The sequence below is a fragment of the Ixodes scapularis genome, unplaced genomic scaffold (assembly GCF_016920785.2).
Source record: "Ixodes scapularis isolate PalLabHiFi unplaced genomic scaffold, ASM1692078v2 PGA_scaffold0__279_contigs__length_252992795, whole genome shotgun sequence".
NCBI lineage: Eukaryota > Metazoa > Arthropoda > Arachnida > Ixodida > Ixodidae > Ixodes > Ixodes scapularis.
The window spans coordinates 232,461,160-232,482,084 of NW_024609835.1; the positions used below are offsets into that span (position 1 = coordinate 232,461,160).

The window sequence follows — 20,925 nt, forward strand, 5'->3', positions numbered from 1 at the left end:
TTCAGATGGCTCGATTTTCCCGAAGTACCTGGAAAATAATAAGAATGATAGAATAAATTAATGTGCCATAAACCAGGGCTGGGCAGACACACTCCAAAAAGTATTCGGGAATACTGAGATACATCTGCTTTAAGGCCAAAAATACCGATACTGAGATACATTGTCTTTTATGCAATGCTATATCCCCAAGACACTTCTGCGAAACAGGTGAAAATGTATTCAGGAATACAGATACAATGTGTAGTTGTATCTGTATTGTAGACGGTGTAGTTCGTGGGGAATATGTACGGTCAGTGGCGTTCCAACTTGTTTTCGAGTCAGGAGGGGGGGGGGGGGAGTGCTCTTGGTATCCCTTGGGCGCCGTCGGCCAGTCTTTAACCTGCCCTGTGGCGGCTGTTTTAGGGGGTGGCAGGGGGGGGGGGGGGCAACACATGCCTTCCGCCACCCTTGCCCCGCCCCCCCCCCGCCCCCCCGGTTGGTACGCCCATGTGAATGGTATCTATATTTTGCTCATTTTTTGTGCCATTTTATATGCTGTCCTTCTTACTTCAAACTCTTCATTTATCATTAATGTCGCTAAAGAAAACATGTCGCCCCCGTTGAATCAAATAGTTACAAAATGGTAAAGACTGCGTACCATGCCTGGCGAAAGGCGTCTGCCAAAATTAAACCTGTTTTGCGTTGAGGGCAGCCTGTGCATCAGAGATTTGAGTCATCACTACATGTAATCTAACCAAGTACCAAGCCTAATCACACAATATAAGCCTAGCAGTCTGACAGGTAAAGAAGAAAAGAAAACAGGGTCCACCGGATAGTCAATTGCTCACCTTGCCAGACGGTGCCTCGGGGCTATGGCGGCATCTGCTAGGTGCAGAGCTTCTGGTCTGTGCATCAGAGAATAGGCATTAGCAAACATGATCTATCCAAGCACCAAGCCTAGTTTCACAAGATACGCTAACAGCCTGAGAAAAAGAAAAACAGTCTGCAGCACAGTTGATTGCTTACCTTGCCAGACAGAGCCTCGGGACTATGGTAGCGTCTGTGCCACAAGCAGAGCCTCTCGCCTGTGCATTAGATTACTCATTAGTATATGTGATCTAGACAAGCACCTAGTCTAGTCACACAATTTTACTTAGCAGCCTGACCAGTAAAGAAGAGAAAAAAAGAAAGTAGGGTCCGCAGGGTAGTGAATTGCTTACCTTGCCAGAACGTGCCTCGGGACAATGATGGCATCACTGCTAGGGGCAAATAGTCATTAGTAAACGTGACCTAGCTAGACACCAAGCCCAATTTCACAATACATGCATTACAAACTAAAAAAAAACAGTGCAGGATAGTAGTTTGCTTACCTACCCGGAAAGGGCATCGGGACTATGGTAGCGACTGTGCTACAAGGAGAGCCTCTCGCCTGTGCAGTAGAGATGAAAGTCATTCGTGCACGTGATCTAAGCAAGCACTTAGCCTAATTTCACAATATATGCTTGACAATCTGACAAGAAAACAAAAATCAGCAGGCTAGTTGATTGCTTACCTTGCCTGACGGTGCCTCGGGACTATGGCGACATCTGTGCTAGCAGCAGAGCTTCACTCCTGTGCGTTAGAGATTCGAGTCATTAGTACACGTGATCTAACCAAGCATCTTATGTTATCTCACACTTCACAGGTGCGTGAGATGACTTGCATACTACAAGCACAAGGAGACACTTGCGTTTTTGAACCATTAACACTTCGACACCTAATTGTTGCTGTAGTGTGACAAAGTGTATGCTTCACAAATGAAAAATGCAATAAAACGTGTAGTCTAATTTTACAAATTTTGCCCAAGAAAGAGTCTGACAAGTAGGGTACCAACATGACAATTCAAAGTTAGCCAAACTCGAGCTTCGCAAAAGTTAGCATCCGCGAGTACAGCCACTGCATATGTTTCCGAATAGAGCTCTCAAAGTAACGCCAAACTGAGCACCACACACACCGAAGCTGGTGAATGCTGTCCTAGAGTTTCCGCATAGGCTCTCTACGGGAGTCAGAGTTGGGCGTCTGTTATCCACACGCTGACACGCCGCTATACGCCTAGCTCCGATCATGTGAGGAGCAAAATCCAAATACTGTGCAGGAAAGCAGCCGATACGGCCGTTTCGCCGACGTTGCAATCTCCTCAGCGTACGTTCCCCTGCTTTTGTCTCCTCCTCCTTTCCTGTTTTCCAGGAAAGGAGAAGGAGCACGTTGCTATTCGCCCAATCCAGTGAGATGAGGAGCAGAATTTCCTCCCTTGCAGGAAAGCCGGTGCTCCGGGGTGAACGCGCAGCTCTGGCTCAGGGTTGGCAGGTTGGGCTATAAACAGCCCAATTGGGCTACTCAGTTTTGTAATAGGCGGGAAAATCTGGTGGTTGGCTATTAAGCTATTTCATACCCGATATTCAACAATTTTCAAAGCCTGAAACATGATATTTCTGCGCCGGGTAGAGAAAAACAATTAACTCAAGAGGTTAGGAAAGGAAAATACTCAAATCACAAGCGTGAAAATACAATATGTTATATGTGGACCCTCATTGGTGTTAGTTGCGGAGGTGCAATATCTTTTTTCTGAAGTTTTTTGGCACGATTTAATACCGCAGGCAGGGGTGGAGGCACGTGTTTCCAGAAGGAGGGAGGAAGAGGAGTGGGGACAGCTTAACAGATGTTTGAGAACCCCCTTCTTTCGCTCCACTAAAATATACATGGGGACGCTTTATCCTCTTATTGCCTTGTTCTGTAAATAATTGTCTTATGTCATGTATTATGTTACCCGTGTTCCAAAGAGATGTAAATACCTTGTATGAAATTTTATGTGTTGGGCTATTGCTATAGCCCGGCATTTGGCTATTCTTGGGCAAAATATCAGGAAATTTTGACGGGTTAATCTGCAAATACCTGGCAACCCTGCTCTGGCTACCGTAGGGGGCCTACGCAGGAACTCCATGCTGCCCTAGAGTTCCTGCAGAGGCAGCCTACGGGAGTCAGGAGTTGCGCGTTCATCCCAGTAGCTCCGGCTTTCCTGCACTTCAAGTCTGCTCCTCACGTGACTGAATTCGGGGAATAGCGGCCGCCGCGCTCTACCTCCTCATTTTCTGGAAAACAGGATAGGAGAAGGCAAAAGCGGGGGTATGCACACCGAGGCGCTTGCACTGTCGGCGAAGCCGCCGTACCGGTGGCTTTCTTTCACAGCATTTGGAGTCTGCTCCTCACGTGATCGGATATCGGCAAATAGCGGCGCGGCGGCACGGGGAAACCAGACGCGCAACTCTGGCTGGAGCCTATAATCTCAATGCTGCACTAGAGTACCAGTTCCTGTATAGGCTCCCGACGGGAGCCAGAGTTGCGCGTCTATTTTCTACGTGCCGCCGCGCCGCTATTTGCCGAGATCCGACCACAGACCGTGCAAGAAAGTAACGTTGCACGCGCCCCGCCGTACGCACCCCTGCTTTTGAGCGCGCCTCGTCGGTTCGAGAGTCAGTGGTTCCAGTACCCTCTCCCTCTTCGTAGTGGCCGAGCAGGGAGGGATAATGGTTTCGTTGTGTCGACCTCGGGGGCGGAAGATTAAGGACGATGGGGACAAAGGCGAGTTTGGGGGAGCAGTATCTAGGTGACAGCGCCTCAATGGTTGAACAGGATGTAGCTGACGTTTTGGGTGTGGAACGTTTGGGAGAGGCCTTGCGCGCGCGTTGTTTTCTCGACACATAGCATCGTGTCGAGGTGGCAGCACATATTCGCCAAGAGGTCCAAAAGTTGCGCGAGGAGCTGGATCAACATGCCGTACAGAAAAGACGGCGCTATGAAGATGAACGCGCAACTCTGACTCCGTAGGGAACCTATAAAATAACTCTAACTGCCTTGTCCCGAAGCGCCACTTTAGTTCCATCATCCCCACTGAAAATCGCATTGCATAACCATACGTGCGAGCGAAGCCGGTAACAAGCACAAGCATGCTGCTCTGCAATCGAACTACGTTTCACCGACAGATCGTTTTATAGATACGTGATGATTCATCGCCAGAATGCTTCATCGACAGCTCAAACTACCTTTTTTCTGTAAGGAGCCGCCTCCCACTGTTGCCACGAAGCGGATAGTACGTGTAGGATACACCCGCGACGAAATGTCCCTACAACGCTAAATCCGCGTAACAACTGTCGATGGAACGGTAGTGTCGACGTACGAGAGTCCATCAAACATCTGTCCACAAAACGTGTTTTTTGGCGAAACGATAGAGACCCGTTGCACTGAATGACGCCAGCTATTCACGCAAGAATAATGTCTCGAAGCTGCGATGTCGTGCTCGCTTGTGCACTCAGAGAACCGGGCACCGCCACCGCACACACATGCCACAAATACAAAAGCGAGGAAACTCTGACATAAACAGGAGAAAAAGGAAAGCACGTCCACAGCTTACAGGCCCCATGTCTCGCAAAACGCAGCATCCAATGAGTGCATGTAAACGGCAGACTTACCTTTATCGGGCGGGCACATCTTGGTTTGTGTCTGCAGCTACGTGCCAAGCATCGCTTCGTGAACACGATCCGCTTTGTCCAAACACCTTCTAAAAAAACACGCAATTCAAAATAGCGCGAATGAACAAAGGCGATGTCCCCCGCCAGCCGAAGCACGCCGAGATGGAATGCAGGAGGTGAGGAGGTCAAGTCTCCTAGCAACACGAAGGCCAGATAACGCGCGAAACGCGATCGCTATCGCGATAGGTTGTCAGTCGGATGACGTGTAACCAGTGACTGCTAATCAGGACGCGCGCTCTACTCTATTACCGCGCGCATTTTGTTTGTTTTCTTGCGCTCTCCTGATAGCACTCCCTCTCCTCTTTTTGAAAAAGGAAAGGGGGGGGGGGGGTGTAATGGTGCACCTGGCAACACCCTCGCCTCGCCGGCCGATTCCTTTGGGGGAGGAGGATTCGCATGATGGGAGTGCAATTACGCTCGCCGGGTGTCTCCAGTCGAAGGGGGTGTAAGGGTGCGCGATACACCCACATACACCCTTTTTTTCTGAGGGTGCAGGATCGCCCAACTAAGGCTATAGTCAGACACTGTACTTTAACACTGATGATTTCCATAGTGCAAAAACCTAACTGCGCCAAAGGTGGGCCCTTATGTTTGCCAGACCTTTGCTCAAGTTGGGCATTCCTCTGGCGTGCTACCTGGGTATATATATATATATATATATATATATATATATATATATATATATATATATATATATATATATATATATATATATATATATATATATATATATATATATATATATATATATATATTCACCAAGGGTTCTTTTCGTCTTGTGTACCCACGCCTTCGGCCCCTCCGACACCATGCCCGTTGTTTATATATATTTTTTTTTCTTCAGCTGTAAGAGATTGGAACAGCTTTGATCCGCTATTTTTAACTACACAAATGTGGATGCGTTCATTCATGCTCTTGAACATGACCTTTTAGCAAGTTAATGAGTTTGCTTTTTCTCTTATGTTCTGTTTTGCTGTTTTAATATGAAAGGAAGCGACGATTTCTGAAAAAAAAAACTAACTGTTCTTCGCGCGCCTCAAAATTTTTGTGTGTTGTTTTTGTTTGTACAATACCTGCTGTAATCCCTCAATGGGGATTGGTAGTATTTTGAAAATAAATAAGATAAATAAAAGAGCACTCTCCTCACATACTTGTTCTGCACCGTTTTCTTCTTCCGTGTCTTCATCGAACTTCGTACACTCCTCCTTCGTGTCCTCCCCTTCGTCTGTTCCGTACCCCCCCCCCCCCTCCTTCCGCACGGTAAACTCACGTCCTCGAGCTCCGTACCCCCTTACCCCCCCAACCCCGAGGTCAGTTCATATGTGTCTCGAAAGTGGAACAAAAAAGCGGCCCAAAACTAAGCGTCAGCGTCACCGCAGCGCGACTGTATTTTGCGCGGTGAAAAACTAGCTGATAAAATATTGAAGACACATTTTCGGTGTTTAATATATTTTATTTAAAATCAAAGTATTATTTATTCATAATAACTTAGCTTAAGCATGTTCAGTTGTGTGAATTTTTTAGGTTAGTGTTTAATATGTATTATGTTGTGCACACGATCGTTGTGGCCTCTACAACGGCACTCTCACAGGTGTTTACGCCGTCGGCCGAAGTTCGCATTCCTGATACGCCTCGTGTTTGCATTGTTTGCGTTTGTCAGTGCGCCTGCATTTCTGTAGCTTCCATCAAGCTTTCACTTTGCAATCGTTTAACGATTCGTGGTCTTAAGTTTTTTTCACGTATCCGAGTGCAGAACCGTTTGTACTGGTTAAAGCCTATTGTGCCTTTCTGTTGGTTTTGTCGTCGAGGTCCCGCCGGGCGCGTTCAAGGCTCCTTTCGTCGGACGATAGCCTGCCGCATATAAAGGGACGCTGCTCGGTAGCGCGATGCCCAAGTGATGACTGCACCGCTGGCATCACACTTCATCGTTTTCCTGTGGACTCTGCAAGGTGAAACTTGCAGCAGCTATGTCCGCTGCAACTATGGGTGATGCCCTGATGTCCATTGTCCGGTGATGTCTGGAGGGCTCTTGGCCTCTTCTATCGGCTTTCATGCATGCATATTTAGTAATAGGCACTCGTTGATAAAGCGTTTTTGGGCCCAGTCCTCATTCCAAGCTGCGCGAGGCGAAACTAATCTCAGATATTAGCGGCAGACTTGCGTGGCCTCTGCCGAACAGATGCGTGGCCACAAAAACCTAATAAGAAACAATGACGGAACATTTCTGTTTTAACCAACTTTTATATTATGGTGAAGAACACTAAAACATCCTCTCTGCTTGAAACTTGGTTGGTGTCGTCCTTCTAACATGCTGGCGACTATTTGGTCTACTTGCTGTGGATGTGCTCTGGAATCTCGTAATATAATATTTCGCATTGAGAACCTCTCTAAACTCACGGGCACAGAACTGTGCTCCACGCTCCTGGCGTTCGGTGGACCCAGACAGGAGACCAGGGACCGTGATGTCACCAGTTTATCGCCAACAATATTGTTTAATCTTGTTTCTTTCTTAAATGTCTACTGGGGCATTTCGGCCTGTTAAGTTTAGACAGGGGTTTGTAAAGTAATACACTGCTTCCCATTCAGGGGGAGGGTCTGGTTTCAGTTCTGCCGGAACACAACCCTTAGCGAAAAACCGGGGCTCTTAGAGTATACTTTATTTGCACTTCCAGAAGTATGCTTGATGCTCTAAATTGGCCGGTTTTTAGAATACTTCTGACGCACTTCAAAGTAACATTTCGCCATACTTTTAGTATACTTCTGAGCATACCTGTAAGAGGCATTTTAGTATACTTCTTACGCACTTCAAAAGTAACATTTCGCTATACTTTTAGGATACTTCTAAGCATGCCTGTAAGAGGCATTTTAGTACACTTCTTACGCACTTCAGAAGTAACATTTCGCCATCCTTTTAGGATACTTCTTCTAGTACACTTCTGAGCAGAATTTTAGTATGCTTTTATGCAGGCCTTTAGTACTATAAATTGTACCCCGGATTAAACTTGGAAGCAGGCTTTCAAATATAATCGGGGGTACACTTAATAAAACTTTTAAAGCATTTCACCAATTTATTCCTGACCAATTCCAGATAAGAAAAGTAGAAAATTATATTGATTTAGCAATTCAGTGGTTTGCACTTATCGAAACTGAAATGCATTATGTTACAGGCTTTAATGTAGACGAGTTCAAAGTGATGACAAATTAAAGTAAGAACTTTTTATTAAACAAATATTTTTTTCAATAGAATGAACACGTTGCCTACAACAAACACTTACGATGGAACAAAAAACGTAATACTTTTAGTGGCTTACAAATATCACAGATGCACTTAAAGCTTTATAAACAAGCTCTTATTAGAAGAAAAAAATAATTACAAACTATCATGCTGAAGAAAAACGAGCAAAAATAGTATTGCACCTGTTAATATAAAACCTACAATATTTATCATCTACCATGACTGAAGTAACATCACCTACATGACTGAAGTAAAATGAATGAAAAAAGTTAATGCACTTGTTAAATAAAATCTAAATTAATCGCTAATCAGATTTAAGAGAAAAAACGCCAATGCGCAAAATGAATAAAAATGAAAGCTAATTTTTTTTTTTCATTTTCATTCTGCAGTTTTCTTCTGTGCGTTGGAGGCTTTGTTCTGAGTGTAGGAAGCATTGCTGCACTTCCTTTACAGGTATTCTTTCACGGACTTCCGAGTTTCTCCAGGGAATTGGCAGTAACAAAAGCTGAAAAGAGAAGACAATAGACAATTAAGGAACTTGCCTTAAGACTCCATATTTACTTAATACTACTTAAAATTATACTTCAGGTCCACATAATTTGAGAAAATTTCACAAAAAGAAACCAACAACAAAAAGTTAATCATCTAAATATATTGAGCACGGGGACCAATGACTATGTTTATTGGCAACAGGGAAATAATGTAAATCAAGGCATTTTGTCAATTTGCAATGCATTAAAGGGATCATGAAACAAGTTTACTGTGGAAACAGTCTGGAGCTCGTTACTTTTATTTCTTTTACCTTATCACAAGTACGAGAAAACACACCGTGATCCCTCAAAATGTCGCGAGTGCACTGCGTAATCAGAAAGGAAAAAAGGGTCCATTTTTCGTCATGCAGCTTATGGTGGCCACAGGAACTACTGGCTTGGCGCCAATAGTGGTCGAGTTTGCGGGTTGAGCAGGTATCTGCCCAATTTGAAGCTAAGGTTTTTCTAAAAGTTGTCATTCACTCATTTGGCCCCCAATTCATGTCACACGCACGTGACCTGGAAAGGACTCTAAAGGTTGAGGGGCCCCCCAAGCTTAAGTCTATTTAATTTTTTTAATAAAACTAGTGCACCTTGGAAAAAATAGTTTTCTGATCTTCACTGCACATGCGATGGTGAGATACTGCCACACTTACTTGGCCGAAGTCTGAAGACTATTTCATAACCCCTTTAAAAGCCTGCAAACATAACGTTCTTTGTGACAGGGACTCTCAAACTTTCTGACATCAGCGAACAAAAATTTACTAATGTTATTGTTAGCCGAGGAGCCCCTTCCACTCTTGGCATTGTTGCAATTGAGTGTATGACAATGGTGTAGGAACGACTGAGGAAGTTTAGGTGCTGAAAGAACCCTCAGTATACTGTACTAGGAACCCTGTTCGAGAACCAGTGTCTCAGGATATTTGGCTAGAAAGTCGGAGATAGCGTAGCTAGACAATAATTTTAAACACACAGATGACCACATTTTTTTAATTTTGATTCTGACATCTATTTTATATTATAATTCAGGGTTTACTGATATAAAACCAACTGAGGCCATACTGTACCAAACAATTACTTTAAAAACAACTGAACAAGCTGAAAGTTTTTGAAAGATTCAGCAGCCTAAAGCTGGGGTAAACAGTCAGCTATCTTCAGAAAATTGTACACAAAAGTAAACAATACTGAAGTTTCGTTAAGTTTAATCGCTGATATAAATCGACGATCAAAATTAAGCAGAAGGAACATCAGAGTGAATTATAACTAGGGTGTGTATTTTCCGGTTTTAACCGAAAAACACCGATAAACATCCGTCGGTGACGAAAATATAAAATCGGTTAAAACCGAGAAACACGGGTGGTTGGATTTTTTCGTTCTGGTTAAAACCGAAAAACACCGGTCGTGGCATGATTCCGACCTAGCGAAACCCCTTCCCCGTAGAGGTTCGTCAAACGTGTTATCTCGTGGATCCTGCATTCTTCCAGTGTTTATACATGGCTTGCACATGGCGTCAGTCCGCCCTCCTTTCTGGGGGTCAAAAGCGTCTAGTGAACACGGTGGAAGCTAAGCTCTCACATGCCTTTCCCCTATTGTGTCTCCCATGGCCCCCTTTTGTGGAAAAATTAACGCGGTGGAGGGTAGGCTCTCTCGTGCCCTTTCCCCTTTGTGTCTGGCCAAGTGATGTCGGTGCAAGCCACGTATTCAGAGGTCGCTGTGGTTCCTGGAAGACACTGCCAAGGTCCGTGTCATACAGGAGCGTGCGTTTTCATAATTGTGGGTTGTGAACCGCAAGGAACCTGCTGCCATGACGGATGCAAGCCTCTCAAAGTAGGCTTGCATCTACTATAATAACCAAGCATGAGAAATAGATGCTTCCTAAAAAAGAAGTGTATGAAATATGTGAATAAAACTGGTACTCTCTGTCTGTGATCAATCGCATTTTTTTCCACCGATAATCACCGATTTTAGCCTTGTAGTGAGACTTTCCACCGAAATACGCCGGTGTTTTGAAAATAAATAAACACTGAAAAACATCCGCCGATTTTTCTTACAAATAAACACCGGAAAGTACACACCCTAATTATAATCTAGGCAAAAATTAAGAATGCTAGAACTGGGGCACATTATTGCAAACCAGAGGTGTAGCGCAAGACGTAATGACACAAAAAGACAAATACCTCCCCCAACATAAGCCAAAAAGAAACAACCATCCATGAGTACCGAGACACAAGTCCAATGGTGACCAGACAAAAGCTCACCGGACAGAAGCTCACCCGTTTTTTTCGTAGACCCACACAATAGCTCACCCCCTTTTTTTTGGCTACCCGGTGAGTCACGAGCTGGGCCAAAGTGCGGACGCAATGGACATTGCACTATTTTTAGAAGTGGTACCCCATCTCATGCAACGGTGTCGACAGGTAAGCCATAACAGGCACAGAAGCAACGATTTGGGACAAAAATTTAGGTCACCAAAATGAGTGGAGCTGAAGCTGATAAGATCAATCTGGGTTGACTAAAGGTATGCCACAACCGTCTGGAAAATATTTGCAAGGGGCTCCAGGTACACCGAGATCTACCAAGACTGCTGGAAACAGCCTGTACGGGACTGCATTTCCTCCTAACCAATCGATAAACTTGTTTCCAGTCTAATCAACAAACCATGTGCCTATCAGATTTAATTCATTGTTGTGTTTTAGTGACGCACGCATGCACCTAAGTTGTCTGCACTCGTGTTAAGACCAACATGAAATTTTCACGTGGTGAGCTTTTGACCGGTGAGCTTCTGTCTGGTGAGCTTTTGTCCAAGATTTAAGTCCAATATATGTCAAGAGTAAACTTAGTATTTGTTCCTGTTAAGTTTGATTGCAATAGTGCCTTGCCATTTCCTCTTTACGGCAATTTACTCACCTATCAAGTCCTTAACTCCCTTTTTAGGAAGCTTTCCCTTCATTGCCGACCACGTAAGGCAGCAGTTTGTCAGGGCCTCAGTTCCAAATACCATGACCGCGAGTTCCTGAACGTAAACGAATGGCTGCTTCGTGTCGACATGCTTCAACTGCGCTTCAGGAAGCGCAATGTCTCCAAAGGTTATCTGAAACATAAAAATAGAACCAAAAACGGTCATTACATCCATATGAATGCCTTTTAGATGAGCGCATGTGCACGAATGGCCGTGACATGCTGGTGGTAAGGAAGTGTTTGATGAAGAGAGCTAGCTAATAGTAAAGAGGGTAATAAGGCTAGTTTGAACATTTACTATATAAAGTCCACTGGTCAGGCTAGTCACCATCACATTGGCGCAAAGCATTTTTGTTTAATAGGGCGATTGATGCCTCACTCACACGCTTTTTTCCTTTTCCCCAAATTTCATATGCTTCATGCAGTACTCTGCTTGTTCTGTCATTGTATTTGCGAGAATCTTAACATAATGCAATACCGGGGAACAGAGGCATCTGCTGCAGTGAATGGCGAGGTGGCCAGACAGGTTGGCTGGCGTGGCAGCCACATGCTCACGGGCAGGGTCATTTCCACATCTGGCCCATATACACTGCCCCTCACAATATTGGTATCTGATACGCAACGCCCAAAACACACCCAGCAATTTTATCCTTGTGTTTTATGCTGCAAGGCTAAGACGGCGGGGCTTGGGCCTGTTGATTCTGTGGCAGAGCCAAGCCATCCTATTGTGTGCCGAAGACATCACTGTAGTGCGGTACCGCTGACCGACTTCCTTGAATTGTGTGACACTGAGTGTACATACCTGCCAACCTGTGGAATTTCAAATTCGTAAAAGTCGCGCGGCTGCGGCCGGGGGAGGGGGGGGGTTACGCGAAGCGATGTGCAGCTTAATGTCAGCCTGGCCAGCGTGCGAAACGCTTACATCACACGTGTACGTGCTACACAATCCAAACTTCTCTTGCTTTTTGGGCGGCATGAAGCACGGAAATTTCGACGTGTAGGACTTCAGGAACACCTGAAAGTACCTCTTTTGAGGTTTCGAGTTCGGCATTGCGCCGCGAAGCCACAGTGACCAGGCGAATGCTACAGTTACACGTGCAACAAACACAGACGCCATACTTTTTGCCTCAAAACTGGCCGAAACAACGAGGCCCCAAAACGTCTGAACACGCCGAACCAACTTGCACCTGTGCACCGCCGAACACACGAACAAAGGCTTTGAGCTTTGGATTGGTTTTCGATTCGTGGCCACCGGATAGACGGATAGTAAAAACCACGACGCTGCTGTGGACGGTACCTATCGCCCTCTTGTGGCAATACAAGATACCACCAACAACGGAGTTACAAAAACAACAACAAAAAAAATAAAATTTTTTTTTTATAAGATTTGAAGCAAGATTTGTAAAATCGTAAAATTAGTCCCAATTTGTACATTTTACGAAAAATTCGGAAGAGTTGGCAGGTATGAGTGTAAGTATGGTACCACATCTGGTCTCACATTGGGCCTCTCACGAGCAGGTTTGTTTATGCCTCAACTTTATTTAACAAGCTTTTGGCGACCTGAATTATACACATCTGCAGGTAGCTTGCTTCTGGATAAACAAACCCACTCCTGAGAGGTCCAATGTAAGACCAGCTGTGATACCATACCCTCAGTTTCACACAATTAAGGGAAGTCGGTCAGCGGCACCGCATTCCTGTGGTGTCCTTGGCATCCAATAAGATGGCTCGGCTCTGCCACAGAATCAACATCATAGAGCAGCCGTCTGAGCCTTGCAGCATAAAACACAAGAATAAATTTGTAGATGCATGAATGAACGTGCCCATGAGCACGTGGCTGCCACAAGAGCTAGCCTGTCTGGCCACCTCGCCATTCACTGCAGTAGATGCCCCTGTTCCTTGGTGTTGCACGATGTTAAGATTCTTGCCAGATACAGTGACAAAACAAGCAGAGAAATGCATGAGGAATATGATATTTAGGAAAAAGGAAAAGAGTGTGTAAGTGAGGCATCAATCGCACTATTAAACAAAAATGCTTCGCACGAAGTGATGATGACTAGGCTGGCCGAAGGGGCCTATATAGTAAATTGTCTTTCAAAATAAACAACAGTTGCGAGTGTGCCAAGGCTAATAGTAATCAATATTATTGATTACTATTAGCAATATCCCTAACAGCCATGCGAGTGTCCCTTTAAGAGAACATGCACATGGACTGTAGTAGGTGCCTCCAACTATAATTACGCTTCACTCTGTGATTGCAGCCTCCGGAAGTTCTGAATTGGCAATCTTGCAGCATGCAGCAGTCGACTGGGGAAGTATTATCGAAGCTGAAGAAAACATCCGCTGTCGAGCACATTCCAGGCTTGATCTGCGTCGTTTATTAAAGCAGTTTCCTGTTTGTTTTTATTTTGAAAATGCTTGGAGCTTTTTTTCTTATTTTATGACCAAACCCAATGACACTGCACAAGCTTGTTCAGCTTTTTGTGCTGATTTCATATATCTGGTCATTTTCTCAGTCAGTAGAATCGTCCTCAAAATAAATAAAACTTGCCTGCCTTTGTTTGGAAAAACGATAGAAAAAAAACTGCTCAACAAAATATTCTTTTTAACAGATGGCTAGATACTATGAAGTGTAGAGAATACAATGTTGGAAGCACTTTTAAGATAAACTCATTATTAGTGATTTTACCACACATTGAAGTTCACTGCTCAATGCATGGCTAACAAGAAATAAAGCAAATGATAAAATATAAAATTTTCTAGACTTATATCAAAAATTCTGCTCTCAACATTGTATGCTTCACATGTTCAGCTACACATTTCAGGAACGGTTATATTTCTATCTGCTCTAGATGCTGAGATAACCCTCCTGCAAATTCTCAACAAGTCCAAAATTTGTGTTTTGTGAAAACAATGTTTTAGAGTCAACTTCAACGCACATTCAGCCCGCATAGACATTATAAAGTAATTTATAGCTCAAATATTCATCCATGAAATTATAAGCCTGGTAGATTCAGAAGAATGACAGCCATCGCCATTTTCAAAAGAATGCAGTTTTAGGAAGTTTCTGTCTCCAAAGACCCATGTCTCCCCTTAAAGGCAACGCCCAGAAATTTTTAAGAAACTTCTACACATTATGCGATCGAGAATGAAATGTGTCCCACAGTGGATACAGTAAAACCCCAATTATGCGTCCCCGGTTTATGCACAACTGGACGAGTCAGCAGAAACTCACTGATTTCTTTTGAAGTTCCAATGTGATAATAAAGATTGATTGGCACCTCTATTACACAATTTCTAGGTTACATTCATAGTTGCATGAGGGTTCTAGCTTCTTCAGATTCCAGCAGATTATCAGCTTAAAGGCTGTTTGGAAGTTCTGCATGTCTTTGTCCCGTAACTGTTGTTTTTTGGATTATCCAATGTTGTCGCGCAGTCTCCTGAAAGTCACATAATCGAGGCACCACTATATCCTTCAGCTTTGAAAACGCCTCAACCGATTGAATGCTGTGCGCCCTACAGTGGCTGAATGAGAACTTCCACTGGCCGCATTCGTGGAGTGTGGCAGCATCACTCGGAAAATCATCGAAAGATAGTGGTGAACCTAATACACTATTTCCATCCAGTTCCCAGAATTTAGAAGGCGTGCGTAGAGGCAATGAGGGATATATCTGTTGCAAAAATTGTTCCCTGGGTTCTAACAGAATTATATTTAGGTTATGAAAATGATCAGCAGAAAGAAGTCCTGACATTGTTGGGATGGCCTAAGCCTGCATGAACAGACACCCCATATACAGCATCTAATTAAAAAAAGAACCTTTTAAAAAAGAGGACGGGTCTGCTGAAACCTTGCAAACCACGAACAAAGCAAATCACTGAGATTTAAGGACACGACAGAAACAGAGACAATACAAAACAATACAGAAATGAAACCAACAATACGGTTAGCGCTGTTTGAAGAACCATTACCTTTCTATGCCTCAACATTGCTAAGCTTCTTCCATAGATTCCAATGCTTACCTCTTCGCACATCCTGGTGGAATGTGGAAACTTAGGCCTCACATTATAAGGTCAGTAAGTATAGCTATGGTTCTAATATTTAAACCTCTCTAATAGGCACATTTTTTGCTAGAACATATGGTTCGTTCACACTTTTAAAAAGCAGTCTTGCTGCCGACCAAATTTGGTCACCAAAAAAAGACCGAACTGTTCAGGCTTAGCAGAATGGACAATTGGGCGAGTTTACGGTAGAGATCATTATAACTTACAGTGCGACTAGGACAAAGAGAGACAGAGGAGAAAACACAGGCCAAGCGCTTAACGAGCAACTGATTCGATTGAAAAGGAAATACATATGATGATGCTGCTGCTCGTATAGGCATGCCCCTCCGTGGTCCTGGCGCTTTTTCTTTCACTCAACACGATACCAGCCGAATTATCCGAGATACAAAAAGCCGATCTCGCTCTTCATCAAAGTCACTGTGGGCTGGCTCACACACAAGGATCCGTTTTGTGTTATGTAGTACGTCTGCATCATTTCTCGGGGTAGTTTCTGGTTGTGTCGGAACATCACTGTCGTGTTGTTCAAAAGGGGTTGGCATCCGCAATCCCGGCAATGCATTGTGAGGTGTGTGTGAGCGGTTCCTTTCATAGAACTGTGGTGTTTTCGTAGTCTTATGTTGAGGCAACTCCCAGTTTGTCCTATGTAGGCACGCCCGCAGGAAAACGGGATCTTGTAGACCACACCTTTTATGCAGGCGACAAACTGCATTCCGTGTTTGATGCTGCAGCGGCTGTGAGATGTAGGATCGTCATTTCTCGCACGTTTGTTGACTGTGGAGCACACAGATCTAAGCTTGTGGCGAGCGGAAAAAACAACATTCACATTGTATCTCGTGGCAGCTTTCTTGAGTCCGTGGGAAAGACGGTGGATGTACGGTATGACTGAAGTTTTCCTTTTCTCTTTCTGCTCGAGGTCACATTGCTCGATCTCTGAATCTGTTTTAAGGTATTTCACGATTTTTTCGCAAGCCGAAGTAATGACCGAATTAGGATACCCTGAATCCTTGAACCGTTGAATTTGGGACATGAAGCTGGAACTCAATTTGTGGATGCATGTGCTTGTTAAAGCTGTCCCCAGACAGGAAAATGCGATGCCTTGTGTGACGAGTTTGGAGTGGGCTGAAGTCCACATTCATCGGATGGCAGGACAAGGTGTACATATAGAAGTCCGGAGTATGCATAGGGTCGAGGGTAGCCTCTGTGCTCAGTAACATCTTCCTAGGCAAGATCCATCGGGATCTGGAACCTTGCTTGGAGAAAAACACCAAAAAAGTGTTTAGGTACGTAGACGATTATTTGGTGTTCGTTGAGAGGGCTAATTTCCATCAGAAGCTTGACGATGTGCTGAAGATCTTCACGAAAAAAAGGCAAGGACTTCGATTCACCTATGAAGCCCCAAAAAAGAACCTTATTGAGTTCCTGGATCTCCGCATCAAAGAGGGAGATGATCATGTTTGCTGGTGTTACAGTCCCAGAACAGCAAAGGCTCTTCTAAACTTTCAGTCAGCCCACTCTAAACTCGTCAAACAAGGCATCGCATTTCCCTGTCTGAGGACAGCTTTAACAAGCACATGCATCCACAAATGGAGCTCCCGCTTCATTTCCAAATTTCAACGGCTCAAGGATTTGGGGTATCTTAATTCGGTCATTACTTCAACTTGGGAAAAAATCGTGAAATACCTTAAAACAGATACAGAGATCGAGCAATGTGACCTCGAGCAGAAAGAGAAGGAAAACTTCAGTCATACCATACATCCACCGCCTTTCCCACGGACTCAAGAAAGCTGCCTCGAGATACAATGTGAATGTTGATTTTTCCGCCTGCCACAATCTCGGCTCTGTGTGCTCCACAGTCAACAAACGTGCGAGAAATGACGATCCTACATCTCAGCCGCAGCAGCATCAAACACGGAATGCAGTTTGTCGCCTGCATAAAAGGTGTGGTCTATAAGATCCCGTTTTCCTGCGGGCGTGCCTACATAGGACAAACTGGGCGTTGCCTCAAGATAAGACTACAAGAACACCACAGTTCTACGAAAGGAACCGCTCACACACATCTCGCGATGCATTGCCGGGATTGCGGATGCCAACCCTTTTTTAACAACACGACAGTGATGTTCCGACAAAACCAAAAACTACCCCGAGAAATGATGGAGACATACTACATAACACAAAATGGATCTCTGTGTGTGAGCCAGCCCACAGTGACTTTGATGAAGAGCGAGATCGGCTTTTCGGATCTCGGATAACTCGGCTGGTATCGTGTTGAGTAAAAGAAGAAGCGCCAGGGCCACGGAGGGGCATGCCTGCCTGAGCAGCAGCAGCATCATATGTATTTTCTTTTCAATAGAATCAGTTGCTAGTTCAGCGCTTGTCCTGTGTTTTGTCCTCTGTCTGTCTTTGTCCTAGTCGCACTGTAAGTTATAATGTTGAGGCTTACTACTCCCTGCCGTTCCCATATGATGTATCTGGGAAATCAGTTTCCTTAGTACAACCCTGCCGTGCCAGTGTGCGTCGGCGGAGGAAGTTAGGAGGTCAACTTTTGACAAACACCATGCATTACTTTGAGTAGGTTACCTATGCTCATTGTTCAGTGACAACCAAGAAATATGCGAGCACCGAACGAAAGCTGTCCACAGCACGGGGTCTGATTTTTGTCTTGGCGAGAGTGAAGGAGCTAAAAGACTGTTTGCAAATATGTTGCCTGTCAGTGCGAGAAAAAGAAGAGTTTGAGAAGTCAACGCACTGGATTTTCTGTGACCAAAAGGGGGACCGAGCAGAGCGCAGATTTAAGATTAATAATTAGTGAAGCATCATCAATCAGGTGCGACTCGTGTTCTCAGCGAATGGGCAGTCAAGGCTGACATGACACTCGTGTTCAATCCGCGCTTCACACTGACTCCTTTTAGGTGACATGGAAAATCGGTGCTAAAACCTCAAGTTCGTCTAAATTGTGTTGGTTTCGCCTGCCATGAAGTGTCAATCACCGACAAAAACACAACAAAAAAGACATTGATGTATAGTCTGCTAAACGAGATTTAAAATGATTTGTGAACGTCTGCTATATCACAAAGGATGCAATAGACCTTTTTTAAAAGCTGCATCTACCTACCCTGGCACCAAAAGGCAGTGTGCTGTCGCAAACCAACTGTAGCTGAGGACAGAAAAGGCCGAGCAAGACAAGGAAGGCAAGCGGCAAGGCCATTGCAAGCTGAGGAGGCATGTGACAGAGCCTTGCACGAGACATCCTCGCGTCGCCGAAATTCATTTTCTTGCTGCACATAAGCTGACATTCCCTGGTGTGACATATGGCAATACAATTCCTGCCTTTTGTTCTAATTAAAAAGTTTTCTCCAGCAAAAAAGAAAAAAAAGATCAAAAAGGTCTTTGATCAATCCGCTTGCCACAGGATATTCCACAGAGTTCTGACACCCAGCGTCAAAAGTCTGCGATTGTGGTTTGAGCATCAAATAATCTGATCAAATTTTGACGCCCAGCGTCAAAATTTCGTGTGAATGAGCCATTACGGTTAGGAAAAAGACAAGATAAAAGATTCACACCTTTAACTGCGATGTGAAGAAAAAAAATTGTTACATACCATATTCTACACAATATCCTCTTGAACCACAGGGCCTGCCACTCCACGAGTCTCCATAGCCGCAGCAAGGGGTGGCACACCTGCCGGTAGGAAGCATCAAATTATAAGAAAATTACTGGTTCAACAGTCAACACTGAAATCACAGGCGCTTTGAAGTTACACACATGTGACACCTGGTTTAACATTAAGGAAAATTAAAAGTGCACACGATTAAAGCAAACACTGCACCAAACTTGCTCCTAGACTTCAAACTTTTAATATGAATGGTGGGAAAGCATGAAGCTGTGAAATCCAAGCCTGAAATCCCATGCTGGACATGTGTATACTCACCATAAAGAAACCATTCGTGAAATTATCCGAGCCCTTTAACTTGCACTAGAAATATTGCTCTCCCTTCAGACTGCTTCGCCACCCCAATACCCCTCAAATCTCATTCCCTGATCTTAGTCAGCTCAGTTCAGTGGCTGTCACTTTTATTTTCAAAATTTCTCTCCTAGTGCACATTCAGTATTTTTGTGCATATTTCACTGCTTTCGACACGGGCACTCACTGTCAACACGCCGCTTCACAAACCGCTCCCAAATCGAGTAAGAATGCTGCTGCCACTCTATATCATACTATGAGTGGCCCCATTTCACCTATGTACAGCTGCAACTTTAAAGAGAAATGCACAAGCTATTCCTGTAAGGAGAACAGCAAATTGAGGCATGAAAATTGACACTGTGTGAAAACATAGACAGTCAAACTCCAAACCCAAGCAGGGTCAGCTTTCTCATCACGATTCAGTGCTTTACCATCACAGATATTGCCTACCCTGATTTTGAAAAAGTCTCTCCTGTATCAGCATTCAGTTTAACTAAAAAAAGTTACGGAATCACAAAGAATGCTAGCAGCAGTAGTACTCATTTTGGGATATGAAGAAGCTTGTTGACCATTTAACGCAGGGAATTAAAGCAAAGTGTAGATAAGAAAAATGTTTTAAACATTATTTTTTTGCTTTGTATACATCTTTATAAGTATGGCCTATGGGCGCCGCCATCATGCTTACTGGGGGGTACTTAGGTACACTGTGGGCCGCGCCATAATCTGACTACGTCTTCTTCTCAAGGCATCGTAATTAGGTTATGGCGCAGCTCACGCGTTCCCCAGCTAGGAAGATGGCAGCGCCCAGGGGACGTACCTGCAAATGTGTATATGTAACCGATCACTACAGTTATTTTTGGTGCAAATGAACTTCTAAGCAAAAAATCTTTTAGGTTGCAAATTTGCGACATCGAGCAGTTAGGCCTGGACAAATAGGTTATACTGTTTCACCTTACATCCGGATGCAGAGGACGCTACGTTACAACCTCGACCTCCTGTGCTCTGGCCTCGGCCGCCCTAGCCCCAGCGTCCCCCAGTCAGGTCGGTCCTGGTCTCAACCTGCTCCATGCTGGCTTCAGCCTCGGTGGCCCTGCCCTGGTTTCAGCCTCGTTGGCCCAGGCTTTGACCTTATTAGCCCTGGCTTCGGCCCCGGTCTGAGGCTCACTGGCCCTGGTCTCGACATTGTTGGCCCAGGTCTCGCCCTCCTTTATCCGGGCCTCCTTGGACCTAGCAGAGGCCTCTTCAGCACAGGCCAGGGCAGGTACAGCGAAGACAGGTCCTCGAGCTTGTGATGCAACGTCCTCAGGATCCACAGAAGATGCACGGAGCTATAAACAGAAAATATAAGCAGTAATGATAGATTATCAGAGTTGTACAACAAAGTATAACATTGGAAGTCCTAAGCAACTGCTTCCCAGAAGTGACCTCTGACTGACCCGCAAAGTTGCATTCCCGTTGCCCACCAACTTTTTCTAATGCTGAGGAAAATAACATCATATGTCATCTGCCCTCACAGTGCAAAGGTTACTGAAACAGTATATCTAGTCTCCAATTACTTCAGCATTCTGAACAGCTTGCAGTTTGCATGAATGAATAAATGATACGTACACTTGAAAAAAAAATAATGACATTGAT

The 20,925-nt window shown here is 44.5% G+C and overlaps 1 long non-coding RNA gene across 1 annotated transcript; it reads right to left on the minus strand.

Annotated features, from left to right (window-relative positions):
- Nucleotides 1–1,350: 1,350 nt before the first annotated feature.
- On the minus strand, nucleotides 1,351–4,648 carry LOC121833434. Its single transcript, XR_006076711.1, has 3 exons — nucleotides 4,485–4,648; nucleotides 1,532–1,590; nucleotides 1,351–1,408 (listed from the first exon to the last, which is right to left on the minus strand). It is a non-coding gene; the product is annotated as an uncharacterized LOC121833434 (long non-coding RNA).
- Nucleotides 4,649–20,925: the final 16,277 nt, after the last annotated feature.